At 38.2% G+C, this 15,761-nt stretch overlaps 1 protein-coding gene across 3 annotated transcripts in view; it reads right to left on the bottom strand.

The window, feature by feature from the left end:
- MACC1 (MET transcriptional regulator MACC1) overlaps positions 1–15,761 on the bottom strand; it is a 156,705-nt gene that overhangs the window by 56,127 nt on the left and 84,817 nt on the right. The window lies entirely within an intron of this gene.

The following is a 15,761-nucleotide window of genomic DNA, read 5'->3' as shown; positions in this document are numbered from 1 at the left end:
CCCACACTCTGTCTATGGAGTGTATACCTTTTAATCTGAACACCCAACCCCCACACTTCGTGGCCTTTCTCTTGCCTTTCAGTGTATCTCTCTGCATAAATCTACCTTTACTCAACTGTGGCTCGCTTTTGAATTCTTTCCTGCATGAAGCCAAGGACCCACACTTGGCGGGGCACGTCCCAGGGGCTCAACCGAAGCCTGGGACACGGCCCTCCTCAAGCCCCACATCCATTTTTCCTGCATCAGTAATAGCAAGTAAGAAAAAAAAAAAGAAAATAGGAGACCAGACCAGCCAGTCTAACTTCCAACAGCCTTTTTACATCCTCTTTTCCTATTGCTATATCTCTTTTATAGAAGAGAAACATATATTCTTTTTTGAAAAATCCTTAAAAGACATATGTTGTTTTGGACAGCAATAATCAACATTTGGAAGACCATAATTCCAATGGGTTATTTATTAAGGCCAATATTATTCTTCTACATACACTCTAATTATTACACACATACGACATCCATTAAAGAAACAAAATCACTCATACTGCAGTCACCTAATTACATACATGAACTTCCTTCCTTTGTAAGTCGATTTTCTGCTTCCAGAGAGCAGAGGCCATAATTCCCTGATTCACCACTGTGTCCCCACATATAAACTTGTATCTACTGGTATACAGTAAACACCTACTAAAATTTTACTGAGTAAACGTTGAGTAAATTTCCATAAAGTTTTATCTAGTAAAGGGGTATGTTTTTCTCTAAGATATACAGAATAGCAGCTTAACAGCTAGTTAACTTTAGCAGCTGCAGTTAATTAAATAATTATTGTTTCCCTCACTTAATGTCTCTGGTGAGGTCATGGCAATGTAGTCACAAAAATAAACACCAATCAGCTTTGCAGAATTTCATTCTACTAATTCTGCAACTGTCGAGTTGCTCTATGATGAATGCATTCAGTGTTAAAGAATGTGGAAACAGTACACTGGCTAGTCTCCAGTGTGATAACTGTTCCTGGCATTGATGCAGCCTGGAAGTTCCTTGGATTACTTAGTTACTTATGTACTAAAATAATAGAGGAAAGCCTGAGGTCTGCAACAAGTTCTTATGTTGACACTAGGAATAAAGTATTATTGAAATATGCTATCCCCAGAAAGGGCAGCAATTCATCCTTAATGGAACCACCAAATGTTCTGGATATAGCTTTTCCTTCCCTGCTTCTAGTGGTTCTAATGGCATCAAACTGGGAAGCCCACAGAATGCTTGATTCACTAGTATGGGTTTCCATATAACACTGCCTCAGACCAAGGGACTATGGTAAAGAAGTTACAAAACCAGACAAGTGACCAAAGATTCTACCAGTGTTTCACCCCAGCAGTTTCTAAATAATCAATTGCAAGCAGGTGTAATTTGATGGCATCTCACCTCAGCTGTACCACAAGTTGCTCACTTTTCACCACCTTTCTTCTCTGCCACCACCACACGGGATATAGGCAAGAACTCGCTGAGCCATTCTGACATATACGTGTATCAGGAAAGACAAGGAAATGTATACCCCACGAGGGAACACTTGACTGATAGTGGGTGAGAGCTAGTGGATAAATAGTCCTTTTCCCTAAGGCAGACAATTTTGAGGTGCATTATACACAGGACCTTAAAAGGTCCAGTAGTGTGATGAATTTTCTACACTTGTCTACAGTTGTAATCAGCTCAATGGAATGGCTCTTGGAATGGCTCTTCCTCCTTTCCTGTTTCACCTTTTCCATTCATCCCCTTGGATTCCTTGGAATCTTTGAGCAAGACAAATAGCCTTCATGCAAGCCTTTTTCCCTTGCTATGCTTTTTGGGGGAACATAAGTTAAGACATTAGGACTCCCTGATATATATAACAATTTACCATAAATCTAAACCATTCCAGAAAACTATAGCTCTTTTAAAAGGAAAAATATATTCTCTTCAGAAGTAAGTTCAAAATGAAGGGAGAATATATTACCTTGTTTTCTATCAATGGTCCTACAGATCATTTTTCAGAAGAAAAATAAATTGTTAACATTTTGCAGGTAAATTATTAACTGATGGTGAGGTCAAGAGTATTTCTTGGGATGATTTGACCTATTAATTATGCACATTTCTAAACATTTTAAACTGATTTTTATTTCCAAACCAATTCTAACTTTTTCCAGTAGTATTATAAATGCCAAATTCCAGGGAAACAATATTTTTGACATAAATACATAAAATTTAACAAATCAACTAATATAAGCTAAACAAATAATAATAAATATGTTGCAATTAAGAATGCTACAAATTAAATTTTTTCTCATATGCACTATTCATCTAATGGGATGGTGTCTCTGTTTTTCTAGAAGTCTATGAAATTTTAAACTTGTAATTTATATCATAGATGCCGAGTCTCTGTTTATGACTGGAAAATAAATGGAAATAATTTTGCCATTCTTAAATATTCTACAACAAAATAAGAGAATTATGACCTTAAGTAATAAGCTCCCATAAGATTTTTTTCTGTCTAAATTGCATACGGAATAAACATTAAAAAGATTGTTTCTTTATATGTGGTATAAAAAGGAAAAATGTGTTTTCAATCATAAAATATTAAAATGATAAATGGTGAAAGAAATATAATCACATCACACATGTTCAATTTGATTTTTCCACATGATGCAATTGTCACTTGCTACCAAAAACAATATAAGTAGATTTAACCTGAATATGATTGTGGTAGGCAGAATTCTGAGAGGGCACCCAAGATTGCTACCCGCTAGTGTACACTCCCAGTAAAACACACCCCAGTCCCTTGAGGGTGGGAGGCACTGAATGTAATGGAATTCACTCCCATGTTTGACAAGATATACAACAAATGAACCATACTATATCATAAGGGTGAAGAGTATTTTTCAGATCAGGTAAGGTTCCAAAGTAGTTACTCTGAGGTAATCAAAGGGAGACAACCCTGGGTGGGCCTGACCTAAGCAGGTAAGACTTTAATAGAGACTCTGCCCTTTGTGAAGGAAGAAATTCAAAGGATGAGAAACAGTTTCTCGCTGGCCTTAAAGAAACCAACTTCCATTTTGCGAGAGGATAGGACCACATGGCAAGGACACGAGGACAGTCTGTAGTTGCTAAGAGAAGTTCCCTGGCAAGTTCCCTAGCAAGGAAGAGAGGATTTCAACATATACCTGCAAGGAAACAAAGTCTGCTGATAATATGATTGAGCTTGAAAAAGGACTCCAAACTTCAGTTAAGAAGGCAGCCTGGCTGAGACTTTGAATGCAATTATGTGAGACTAGAGGAGAGAACTCAGCTACTTTGTAACCAGACTTCTGATGTTCTGAGAGAAAAATATGGATGTTATTTTAAGCTACTAAATTTCTGATAATTTGTTACACAGCAATAGAAAACGAATACACTGATAAAGTACAATGCAATATGTTCTTTTATTTCCAGTTAAATTTCAGTAATGTAGGCTCTAAAAATAATAAAACACTACTGTCTTGAATCTGAAAGAAGTTAAACATTTTCATCGTCTCTGTATTCTCTTTAAATAATCTAAAACAGATTGATGTGAATTATTTTATGAAAGTGGGAGGCAAAATGAAAAATGTTGCAATGTCTGTTTGAAAATTTGCTTGAAATCAAATATGTGAAATGATGTGGAATTATGAGTTTATTTTCCCTATTTCAGGAATAACTTTTCTTGTGGATGATTTTGATTTTAAAAATGCTACAGTGGTGTTAGCCTTGGGTGTTAGGCATTCAATACTGATTATTGCAAAGGAAAAATTGAGAATGTTAAGCAAATGAATGCAGTCAGTTAAAAAATAATTCTAAATACAACCAGGAAAAATAAGGAAGTAACATTTTTGAGCACTTGTCAAATGCTTGCTACTGTGCCACTTGCTTTTACAAATGTTATGTCATCTATGGCTTACAAAAACTCTAAAAAAATGATATTTTAGAGATTCAAGACCTTGAAATACAAAGATTTAAGTAATTTATGCAATGACATACAGCTACTAAGTGGCAAAGCTAAAATTTTAATCCTGCTATTCTGAATGGAAAGGTTCCTATTACACTTGGTTTAAATTCAAGTTCTTTGTTTTTTATTCATCCACAAGGTTTAAATTATCACATACTATGGACTACAACATCCAGATATATAGTAATTTTATGGGGAAACTGGAGAGCAAAGGCAATATTTTGAAAGATATAGAAACATAGAACATCAGGGAAAAGAGATGTTTATCGACTTACAACCCCTCATAGAATACAGATTCCCTTTTCAGATAGTTCTGAAATGTATGAGGGGGCCCAATGCTCTGACTTATTAATAAGTGCCTGAGAAAGTCTCAAAATTTGTTGAAATTTGAAGATAATCTCAGAATTTGAGAAATACTCTAGAATAATCAGACACATCCCATCTGTGAATCTTCATTGCACAAAAGTTAGTGTAAAGCACATTTTATGTGGTTGGTTGCTCTGTCTCAAAGTGGACACTGTGAGCTGAGATCCCCCACCTTCTTCCTAAGCAGGTGACATCTCTCTTGACTCCTGTGTTACTGACTATACTTGATGATCTACACCCCACCCCTGCCCAAAGACCTCATTAAATTATCATGGCAAAAGGACACTTCTGAGAGTGAAGTAGGATCTTATTTGTAATTTTACTGGGATTCTCTCAGGCAAACTGGAACAAAAGATAACTCCTCTTTCTATTCATTTTATTCTCCTACTCTCATTGAACATGTTCCCCATTACCATTAAGCACTACTGCTCCGTGCTTATTTTCCTAGCTTATCATTTTCTTTAATGCTTTTCATGTCCTCTATTCAGCCTACACCCCCATGACCAACTAAATCAACCATACTTTCATCAACATTCTATGATCTTTCAATTTCTCTACCTACCCTTTGTCAATCCCCAACCTTGAGATAATCCATAATTTGTTTTGTTTTGTATTATGTTCAAAATTCTTAGTCCAAAGTTATCAGTTACTAATGAACAGAAGATAGTGTAAACTGAGAAAGTTCTAAGGTTCATCCCATTCATTTTCACCCTAGTCTTTTTCCCCTTCAAAATCAGTTTAGTATCCCATTGATGTTATTTCAGATGGCCCCCATTCTACTCACATCCAGAAATCCACTTTTTTTTGTCTTCCTACTCAGCAGATGATCTTTCTACCCGCTTGTAGGAAAAGATGGGTAACAGGTGATTCCCATAACTACTCTTCCAGAATTTTTAGAAGTACAGTACTGCATTGATTTTTTTTTAAGGTTATTCATATGGTTATAAGACATGGTACTTGTAGCAAAAGGAAAATTATAAAGATATAACAAAAGAAAAAAATAAAACCTTCCTCTGATTCCATATTTCCTACTCCATTTTCTTAAAGTCATCAATGTTCATATTTGTCAAACTTCTATGACTCCTTTCACATCTTGCTTCTTGCAAAAAAAATACTATATACATTGGGGATTTATTTTTATTGTAACTAAATAGAATCACATTAAAACAGCACTCTGAACCAATTTTCACTTAAGACCTCTTTTTCTCAAAAACATATGAATATTATTGGGCTACACGCCATAGGGCTACAACCCCGGTACTTGCCCAGCTTCCAGACCAAAGAAACAACCAGAAGTCAGCAACAGAGATATCAACAGTTAAAAAATGGGATATCTTACACGTCTGAAGCAAGGTCCTGGAGCGACACACCTCACTGTGTACAGAATATGGCGGGAAGGACACGGGGGGCACTTTCTGCTTCCAGGGAGAGGTGGGGGTGTGTGTGGGGAGGTTAGTATTTATAGGAAAAATTGATATCAGGTTGGCTCATCAGTTACCAGGGAAACTAATAGAGGGGCACGCCCCTCGCTGTCCCTTTGATAAGCTCTCAGGTGGAGCTGTTCTGCTCTAAAGGTTAGAACAATCATAGCGGGGGCAAGTACGTAGGGAGACCAGTCATGTGAGTAGATGTAGGTGTAGCAGGCACTGGTTGAGCAGGAACTGTACAGAGAGCAAGAGAACAGCCATCCTGGGTGGCCTGATCATACAAATACACACACACTAACACACACCTAAGTGGTTTATAGAGGCAATGGTATAAGATTCTGAGAGATTTCAGAGAAATACTTTAGTCTTTCAATTTTTTCTTAAATGGTCCTTCCATCTTTCACTTTTCTCATTCCTCTCCCTGCATCATTCCCTCACCCTCGTCTGATTCATAGTAACCCAGCTAAACAACCTAGCAAGTTTATTCTCAAATGTTATCATCAGCACTTAAATATATGTCTATAAAAATGAAATGAATATACAAGTGTATATTAAAAGTTGTTAAAGTTTCCTCTGAGATTCCATAAAACAATAGATACAAAATTTCAAGATTAAGGACACGCCTTCTGAGGAAATTTCAAAATGATAAGAATTAGTAATATGAACCTGAAAATTCACCACAAAGCGGCTAAAAAACAAAAACAAAAACAAAAACAAAAATGAAGTGTGTGGAAATTGGGAGAGGGTTTTTAAAAAAATTTCTTCCCCCAAAGAATGGGGTGAGATGACAGAAGAGAATTTCGTAACCTCGAGTCTGACGAGAGAGGCTAAAACTGTACCACATAGGGAGCAAAATGTGGTATCCGAAGTTAGGGAGTGAAGGAACTGGTGTGACTTATGTCAAAGAAATCTAAAAGTAGCCCAGGGCAGCAAACAGGGCTGCCTCTGAGAAGACATGCGGTCTCCTGCGAGGGTCTATAGGCATAGGGCACATGGGAGAGCTACCACGATGGTAGACATGGAGTTATTCTGGCATCTGTCCAAGAGTACATCTTGAAAAGGCAGTTTTCCCAACAGTGTCCAAAAAACCAGTACACAAAACCTGAAGCTAGGAAAAATACCTCTCCCTTGAAAAATAAGTTGTAGTCTGAGGAGCCCACAGAGGAGCCCCTGAAGATCCCACAAAAGTGCCTAAGAAAGAACCAGATTCACCCATCTACAGGCTGAGAGAGCACAAAGCTGCAACTAGACAGCACCTGCCAAGTAAGCACTTTCTTTTTCCCTTCCCTTCACCACCCGCCTTGGTGTTCCAGCCCTGGACAGGTAAGAACAGCTAGCTAATGGGATAAAGCAAGCCAGCAAACAAGTAGCAACCGGCCACAAATGAAGGCTCTGTCTACAGCTCATTGCTGCTGAGGAAAGTATTTATTATAAATTCAACTCCCTTCTAACTCCTGTGAGCCCAGGATTGGCCTCTCTCCAGCCCCTGCCCAGGAGCACCAGCATTAGCTACCTTAGGGGAGCAGGCCGGTGGCCAGGCCCCATCCGCTTTGCCCCTCCTCAGAGTATTTTTTGAAGAAGAAGTTAAATTGCACAGATGGGTATCTGGAGGGCTGGTGGGAAGGAGGGGTGAAAACAGGGAGAAGGTGCAGAAGATTTACCCTCTGTCACTTGTCTGCCTGGCTAGCACCTCATATCTCAGCAGAGAAGCCAGAGATAAGCCAGACAGCCTTATAAAGCCAATTTTGGTTTCTACTCCCGCCTCAAAAAAAAAAAAAAAACCCTTTTGTTTTCTAGAATTAAACGATTATTGTTGAATTGTTCCTAACACAAATCCAACATTATCAGAATATGGATTTAGAGGGAAATAAAGATCATTATGTCATACAATTATTAAACATGTTCCTTTATCTTCAATTTGTTCTTCCTGAGCTTTTTTAGGGGGTTGCCTGATGCAGCAAAGCCAGGGGTCTGAGGTAGTCAATGGGACGGACTATAAGTTTCTCTTTCTGGATTTCAGGTGCATTCATTAAATAATGGCATCCTGGTACCAAAAACATAACTAGATTTTATTTTAGAAAATGACTAATCTGATCCCAAAAGAACACATTCCAACATAAATTAAATAGTCATTTTCCAGACTATCCCAAAAATTTGCATTAAAGTGATCATGTAGGCAGGTATGATTTTTCATGCAGGGGCAGGGGATGGAATTCTTAGAATTAATTAAATTTTAAAATAAAATTGAGTTCTGGTTATATCCCATGAATCATTCTTATTCATGGTACTCAGATACAAATATATTTAATTCATTTATTTAATGAATATTTATTGAGTCCTATTTAGTACCATGCACTGTTTTGGCTACTAGGATAAATAAATTAGTGAAACCAAATAAAGATCCCTGGCCTTGAGAAATGCAAATTCCAATGGGAGGAGGCACATAATAAACATAACAAAAGTGTAAATTATGTATTTTATATGGTGATATTTTACATGGTGATAAGTGCTATGAAAATAACGTAGGGTAAGGGGGATTGGGAGTGTTGCGAAGTAAAGGGTAGGGATCATTTTTAAATAGGGTCTTCAGGGTAGGCCTTATTTAAATGTTATATATATATAACACACACACATACACACACACATACACGTATATATATATAAATTTCTTCTGTATATCACAGGGAACTATATTCAATATCTTGTAATAACCTTTAATGAAAAAGAATATGAAATGAATATATGTATGTATAAGCATGACTGGGACATTGTGCTGTACACTAGAAATTGACACATTATAATTGACTATACTTCAATTAAAAAATAAGAAGGTATTTGAGCAAAGTCTAAAAATTAATAATGGAGATAGCCTTGTAAATATCTGAGGTAAGAGTGGTCCTAGAAGAGGGAATAGCTAGGCAAAAGACCCTAAGAAAACATAAATAAAACAAATTTGAGAAATTATCAGGAGCCAGTGTCAACTGAGGAAACTGAGCAAGGGGAAGAGAAAAAAGAAATAAGGTTAAATGGGTTACTTGGCAAGAGCAACTGAAAGGATGAGTTGACATTAAATGAGATGGGGAAGGCTGCACAAAGAGACAAGAATATCACTAGTTTTGTACATAGTGATCTGTGATGTGTATTACACATCCAAGTGGGGATGTTATGTGGGCATTTGAATATCAAGTCCAGATTTGGCCAGAGATAGAAATCTGGGAATCAGTAGTGACTAGTTGGAATGAGATCACCAAGACTGGGTATATAGGTGGAGAAGAGATGAAAGAATTGAACTGGGGGCAATTCAGGATAACGTTGTTGGGGAAAAGACAAGGAACCAGCAAATGAGCCTGTTATAGAGTGGGAGAGGAGGAGGAAAGTAAGGGAGGAGGAAAACCAGATTAGTATGGTATTCTGGAAGGCAAGCGAAGAAAGACTATCAAGTGAAGAGGGGGATTACGTAAGTTAAGTGTGGCTGAAAGAGGAAGTGAAATGTAGACTGAGAATTGAATGTTGGATTTAGTGACATGGAGATGTGACCAAAAATCCTGGTGCCCTGGTGGAGCGCAGAAAATTTGATTAAGTTAAAGAAAGTTTAGAATAGAAAGAATTTCAGCATGTATAAACAGGGCTACAACTCACAATGGAAGTGAAATGAAGATATTTTTAAATATGGAAAGAAATGGCCTGTTTGGAGGCTATGTGAATGATCCAGTAGACAGTGAAATAGTAATAGTACAGGAGAGAAAGGAGAATTTCTGGAGATATATCACTGAATATACTAGAGGGGATGTGTCCTAGTGGACGAGTAGAGAGCGCACACTGAGATATAGCATCTACAGCAAGAGGCAAGAAGGGAAATTATGGGACTGTAGATGCCCTTTTACTTAGGTTTTGGTCTTTTGGACAAAGTGTTCTTTATGTCCAATGTTATGGGTTATATGTTATTTTTCCATGCTATTCATAATTGCCTTCCATTGTTAATGCTTATTTTAAAATACCCTATAAATATATATGAAAACAAGATACCAACTACTTCCTCCACTGAAATTCTCTTATGTGATGTCCCACCCTTAAAAGAAGAAAACTTTAGAATACTGTTTTCCTTTTCCCAACCTCCTTCCGTACCCCTCCTTTTTTCTTTGACCCCTAGGGGAAACTTCTGGAATCCTTGTTCTTCTCTTTTCTCATCATGAGTCTAATCCAACTTTTAAATTTTACTGAACAAACTTGAGACTTCCAATTCCAAACTATTATTAGAATCTCCCCACACAATTTGCCCCTTCAAGGACCTTTATTAAGGTCTCCTGTTGTAAACTAGCAGGCTTTCAATCACTACCATCGTCCATTCAGATGTAACCAGGTATTTGTATGGCTCCTTGCTTATCACTGTTCCTACACTCTTTCTTCGTCTTGACTATATTCATTTATCGGCTCTTTGGGTAGATAGCTTTTCTATTTCCTGAGATTAGGTAAATAGTGATACATTTTCTAAAAAGATGTATATCTGTAAATAATCATTCCTTCACCTTGGCACACAGATAGGAAACGACTGGCTGGGCATAGGATTTTTAGATTGCATTCCTTTTTTCTCTCAGTAGTCTATAGATCAGATGGCAATGCTAGCTATTTATTAGAAACACCTGGGGAGCTAAAAAAACAAAACAAAACGAAAAAACATTCCTTGCTCCACTCCCAGAGATTCTGATTTAATTCATCTGGGATGGAGCCTGGTGTCAGCATTTTTTGAAGCTCCCCAGCTGATTCTAAAGTGCAGCCAGTGTTGCGAGCTTGCGGATGCTATTTTACTGTGATTCTTTTCTGCCGTTGACATTATTGTACTGTGGTCTAGCGTGGAAGATGAGAAGCCCAATTCCAATCTTATACACCTGTCTCTGGAATTTACTTGTTCTTTCCATATGAAAGTCTTAATATGCTCTCTTCATGCCTGAAATTTGAGGATTTTTACCTTGCTTAGGTATAAGTTTTTTCTTAAAAATCTTGACTAGACCTTGGAGTGTCCTTTTCATTGGGCTTTCTTTAACTCAAGGAAGTTTTTTCTCTACTATTTAATTAATGTCTCAACATAATTTCCTTTTTTTTTTTCTTCTGGAATTCCTGTTTTTTGACAGTTTCCTTAATGTCATTTGCCTTCCCTTGTGCTTTTTATTCCAGTGCATGTTACCCTTCACCTTTTCTTCTAAGCTACTAATTCAGAAGTCGATAGAAAACATCATCCCTTTCTACAATGATATGCTGAACCTCTAAATTTGAAGATGGTGTTACTGAAGTTCCATAAAGTGGCTTTGGATTGTACTTAAATTTTCTTAAATGCTTTTTATTGTTTATATATCAGAACGTCCAGCAGGTGTGCCATATCAGTAGCCTGATTTGACGGCTGGTCAGTTTTTTTTCTGTCTCTTTTTGATGGGACCCTGTAGGTGAGTTGGAATTTTCTGGGTTCTGCTCATTGCAACTAAAATCCAGCTGCTGCGGAACACTACATGGCAGTAGTCCCATAGGAGGTAGCCTCTGTCCATGTGGACTAGCCATGTTGCAGCTGCCAGGTTGTCCTCCTTCATGGCAGGAAGTCTTATTTTTTCCTGGTGTCCACAGGCCTCTCATCTTCAGGAATAGAAAATTCAACCTATTATTCCAGCTACTCCTCCACTCATGAAAAGCCAAAGAAACCAAGCACACTCAGGTGGGCTCATCTTGGCCTCTTTATCCTCACACTCACACAAACTCCCTTACCAAAACAGGATCACTTTAAGCTAAGTAAAGCCTTCAGATAGTTCATCATGGGTTCTCTAACTCTGATTTCTGCCTTTTTTCCCAAGCTCCATCTGTCTGCTGCTTCTTCAGTCTCCATCTGTCTGCTGGTTGCTGTAGCAGCTTGGCATGAAAAGGCTAGATGAAAAATGGGAAAAATGGGGCACAAGAGGATGGCTGTGTCCTAGGTCCAAGGTAAGTCCCGTGGTAAGGGGCTCCTTGGCTTCATGCAGGAAAGAATTCAAGAGAGTCTCAGTTTGTCTTTTTGAGCAAAGATAGATTTATTCAGAAATACATACTCCATAGACAGAGTGCAGGCTGTCTCAAAAGGCAAGAGAAAGGCATAGAAGATACACATTCCATAGGCAGAATGCGGGCCATCTTACTCAGAAGGGAGAGTGGTGGCCTAAGCATGGGGTTGGCTAATGAAAATGAGATTGGCCACGAGGTGCAGGGGTTAATTTTTATGACTTTGGTAACTTCATGTGCTAACAAGTGGGAGGATTATTCCAACTACTTTGGGAAAGGGGCTGGGATTCCCAAGAATTAGGCCACAACGCACTTTTTGACCTTTTATGGTCAGCCTTGAAATTGTCATGGCGCCTGTAGGAGTAACATTTAGCATGCTATTGTATTACAATGAGCGTATGTTGAAGCTCAAGGTCTACTAGGGGTTGAATCTTCTGCCATTGTGCTAATTGCTGTGTCATTCTTTTAATGGTTGTGCCTTACCCTCTTCCCTCCTGTCTCGGGTTGGAGTTAGAAGAACCAAGATCCTTGAAGTCAGTATACTACCAAAAAAGCCCTGCTCTTCAGGTTCTAAATGTCTAAGAAATTGGTATTTGTTTGACCTCACCCCAGAATATTCTGCCCCATGGTTCTCACTTAAGGGGCTGTTGACTGACATAGGACCAGTCTACCAGTTCTTGTAATGGCCACAGTAAGTAGGGGACCTTCTAAGAAATAATTTGCGATAGCTTGCAAACCACAAATTCATTTATAAACATCATCAGATATAATTAGTCTGTGGTATCACCTGTGCACTGATATTGTTTTCAAAGCTCCCTACATGGTTCTGATACATAGCCAGGGTTGAGAACCACTGACATAAATAAAAAAAAAATGGCCCATATTATTAGATCTTTTACAACTACAGTTTATAGCAGTGTTTATCATAAAGTGTGGTTAGAGAACTGTAAATCAGAATACCTGGGGTGCTATTTAAAATGCAAATCCCTTGGCCTTACATAAATCTAATGAATTCTTCAGCAGAGACCTTAAATTTGTAATTTTTTACCAAACCATTGAGATGAATCTTAGCAATATCAAATTTTTTAAGACCCACAAAAAGGAAGTGGTTGAATTCCCTGTGAGGACATAGACCAAGAACACAGGAGGTATTTTTTAGTTATAAGTGAAGAGTTCCTACTCTGGTTTAAATTTTCCTCAAGGCCAGGTAGTCCAGATCACCCTGTAATACTTCACTGACATGGTCTAGAGAAGTAAGATATTGCCACTTAATAGTTAAACTGGAAACTCAGTTTAAGGATAGTCTATTTCTGCAGAGCAGTGGAAACTGTGGCCCCTCTCTCTTATTCCTCACTTACTAATTTGTATTTTGGGAAGGAAGGGACAGGATGGAAGACTCACGGAAAGAGAAGAAGAAGGTGATGTGCTCCATTGTGTTTTTAAACAAGGTCTTGCCTGCCAACTGCTCATTTGTGCATTAGACAGCATAAGATATGCTACACACAGGTAAGAAACTAACCTCAAAATCTCAGGGGCTTAACAAAACTGGCATTTCTGGCTTATGGTGTATACATCCAACACGGGTAGGAGAATGGTTGTTCTCTACATATTTATCAGGAACCCAGAAATGACAGAAACTCTGCCATCTTCCCACACAACCATACCAACACAAGTTTTCAGCATTTGCTAGAGAAGGGGAAATAGTGTGGGCAATTTACATCTGATCTACCTATCTCTTGCCCTGAAGTTATGTATGTTACTTCCTCTCAAAGTGCACTGGCCAAAATTAACCACATGGCCCCAACCTAATTGTGTGGGAAGTCGGATATTTTCTCACGAGTGCAGGAAGGAAATAATTTGATTTGACAAGCTCTAGTGATCTCTGCCACACAAATATTTATTATGCACATACTATGTGCCAAATGCTGGGCCAGAAAATAGGAATTCACTGTCAGATAAAACAGTTATCTTCCTGCTTTCATGGAACTCCGGAGACAATGAGGAGGAAATAAAGATATTTCACTTATGTAATAATGAGAGCCAGAGTTGTCAATAAGACTCACATGAAATACAAATGTTACCCAGTATTGAGCTTTACAAATGATTAGAAAGGAATATCAACAAAATATGCCACAGCAATAGCTGGCAGACCTAAACCCATCAGATGCAGCCTCCTGTTTTCTGCACTGTGCTGAGTTTTGGTTCTAGAGTGAAGAGTGCTTACTTTGCATGGCTTGAATTAGCAAAAAGAAGCTTCTCAGTGTTTGTGGTCTCACAGTCTATACATCTCATTATCTCACAGTCCAGTTCTAGCCATGTGATTAACTTGCACACTTCAGCACAGCTGTAGTTCATAAATCCAGAAATTACAGATACATTTACCACAAACAGGTCAGAAAGATCAGGTACATTTGGTTAAAAGCATTCCTAGATCAATAATCAGGAGCTAGTAAATTTTATCAGTTAATATTTGCAAGAAGGTGTGGTTGGGGTTAAAAGGAAAAACTGTCTCAGGCATTTCCAACGTGGAAAAAATGTGTTACAGACCCACTGTTAACCTTTTCTTTTTCAGCACCTGATCAAACAATTAATCAAATAAAAGTAAACCTACCACAGTGGTTAGCACCCCAAAGGAAAGTGCAGGCTGCTATGAAGTGGGAAATGACACATCAGAGAAGTCAGAGGTTTATATGAAAAAGTGGTGTTTGAACTGAGAATTGAAGAAAGAGAAAAGGGTTAACCAGGTGATGGAGAGAGAGAATTCTCCAGCAGAGGGAACAGCATGTGGGTTGGGAAGAAGCAGGCCTATTTGAGTAACTGAAAGAAGTCAGTGAGACTGACTATGAGGAGCAAGATAGAAAACAGGAGGAAAATGTTTCCAGAGAGATCTGAAGGGGCCAAACCTTGGCAGGGCAAGATGGATAAAGGATCATTATCTGAAAAGTAAAGAGAAACACTGCAGTAGTTTTAAAGGGGGTACACAGAGAACAACAGTGCATTAGAGATGAGGAGAGAGTGGAATTAAGGGGTGGGTTAGGTAACTACTGCAGACATCTTTGCAGAGAGGTAATGGTACGAACTAAGATTGTGTCATGTAAATAAAGGAAAGTGGCTTGATTCAAGAGATGATCAGAAGGAAAAGTGACCTGAATTGGTGATGGATTGTATGTGAGGAGTGAGGAATGGAGAGGTATCAGTGATGTCTTCATGGATAGCTCAGTGACTTGCATAACCAGATGATACCATTCCCCAGAAAAGGAAACACTAGATGCAGAACAGTTCTGGGCCACTGTGGAAGAGCACCGAGAAGAAAAGGAGCAGATTCTTGGCCTAGTTGTGGGTTGGGGTTGTTAAGAAGGCCCCTTATGGAAAGCAGACTATGAACTGCATTTTAAATGAAGAGTACGTGAAAGGAAATTGAAGAGCAGTTTTGAGAACAGCATCCATGTGCCCAAATGTGAGTGAGAGAAATTTAACAAAAGGGAAACTGAAACATCACTCTTGCATCTTTCATACCGTCTCTCTTCAAGCAGTTGAGTGCTACTGGGAGGAAGGAAGCAAAGACAAAGGGAAAGGAAGAGGGAGAGGATGGAAATTTTTGCTAAAATTTATGTTATGAGACAGTCAACATTGAAAGGGGTTGCTTTGTTTTATTTAATTAGATGGTTTGTTTAAAAATCAAACACAAAGAAAGGAATGGCTAAGAGAATAAGAAAAAGAAGGAAGATTTTATCAAGAACTCATCAAAGCTTTGCTATACTTCAAAGTTCTAGTTCCTTAGATGCCATCTAATACCTGTGTGACTTGGGCAGGTTGCTTATTTAATATGTGCCTTTATTTATTTATCCTTAAAAGAGAAGTAATAATAGCTGCCCTTCCCACATTAAATAATACAGTGTATGAAGGTAATCTGAAAATAGTAAAGCAGTTTTAAATTTATATATAGTTATATATACCATATA

This window comes from Camelus ferus, chromosome 7 (genome assembly GCF_009834535.1).
Source record: "Camelus ferus isolate YT-003-E chromosome 7, BCGSAC_Cfer_1.0, whole genome shotgun sequence".
Taxonomy (NCBI): domain Eukaryota; kingdom Metazoa; phylum Chordata; class Mammalia; order Artiodactyla; family Camelidae; genus Camelus; species Camelus ferus.
This window is presented reverse-complemented; position numbering and strand designations above follow the sequence as displayed.